Below are 1,393 nucleotides of genomic sequence, written 5' to 3'. Positions count from 1 at the left end.
TAGCCGGGCGTGGTGGCGGGCGCCTGTAGTCCCAGCTACTCGGAGGCTGAGGCGGGAGAATGGCGTGAACCCGGGAGGGGGAGCTTGCAGTGAGCCGAGATCGCGCCACTGCACTCCAGCCTGGGCGACAGAGCGAGACTCCGTCTCAAAAAAAAAAAAAAAAAAAAATTAGCCGGGCGTGGTGGCAGGCGCCTGTAATCCCAGCTACTCAGAAGGCTGAGGTAGGAGAATTGCTTGAACCTGGGAGGGGAGGTTGCAGTGAGCCGAGATCACGTCATTGCACTCCAGCCTGAGGGAAAAGAGTGAGACTTCGTCTCAAAAAAAAAAAAAAAAGAAAAGAAAAGAAAAGAAAAAAGAAAACAGCCTGGGAGGATGCTATCAGCTTAATAACAACAACTATCTTTGGATAACGATACGATGCATAATTTTTACTTTTGTCTTAATGCCTTTCCATATTGCCTGAATTTTCCTTTATAAAAAGTCTGTATTTATGTTAAAATAAAAAAGAAGACATCATGTAGGATGTAGTTGGAAGGGAAAAAAAAAAGAAAGAAGAAGAAAATGAGGCGGGAAAGGGCGCAGGGTTTGAAACATGGCGGAAGACATAGACCAGCATCAAACTACCAGCACTGTAGAGGAGCCCCTGGATCTTACCAGGCTCAGCCTAGATGAGCGAATTGATGTGAAAATGAGAAATGACTGAGAGCTTCGAGGCAGATCACATGCTTATGATCAACATTTAAATATGACCTTGGGAGGTGTGGAAGACACTGTGACTAGTATAGAAATTGATGAAGAAACATATGAAGAGATACATAAATCAACAAAACGGAATCTTCCAATGCTCCTTGTCCGGGGAGATGGCGTTGTCCTGGTTGCCCCTCCACTGAGAGTTGGCTGAAACAAAGAATTTGTCCTGTATGGAAAGCAGGAGACTTTGCACAGTGGCCGCTCTAAATGTAGAAGACATTCAAAAGAGAAACCTGCATACATGTTGATATTAAGAAATAATTACAGGGATTCTTCCACTCCTGAGACCAGTTGATTTGCAGATAACTCACAACTTCTTCTTTTTTTTTTTTTGAGATGGAGTCTCGCTGTATCACCCAGGCTGGAGTGCAGTGGTGAGATCTCGGCTCACTGCAAGCTCCGCCTCCCGGGTTTACGCCATTCTCCTGCCTCAGCCTCCCTAGTAGCTGGGACTACAGGGGCCTGCCACCACGCCCGCCTCATTTTTTGTATTTTTAGTAGAGACCGGGTTTCACCATGTTAGTGAGAATGGTCTCGATCTCCTGACCTCGTGATTGGCCCACGTTGGCCTTCCAAAGTGCTGGGATTACAGGCGTGAGCTACTGCACCCGGCCTAACTCACAACTTCTTAAGCTAAATGGTA

At 46.4% G+C, this 1,393-nt stretch overlaps 1 pseudogene; it reads left to right on the top strand.

Moving 5' to 3' along the window:
- The first annotated feature begins 592 nt into the window (after positions 1–592).
- On the top strand, positions 593–901 carry LOC112623947 (annotated as a pseudogene).
- Positions 902–1,393: the final 492 nt, after the last annotated feature.

The sequence above is a fragment of the Theropithecus gelada genome, chromosome 1, assembly GCF_003255815.1.
Source record: "Theropithecus gelada isolate Dixy chromosome 1, Tgel_1.0, whole genome shotgun sequence".
Taxonomy (NCBI): Eukaryota; Metazoa; Chordata; class Mammalia; order Primates; family Cercopithecidae; genus Theropithecus; species Theropithecus gelada.
Note: the sequence above shows the minus strand (reverse complement) of the source record. Positions and strands in the feature narration are given on the sequence as shown.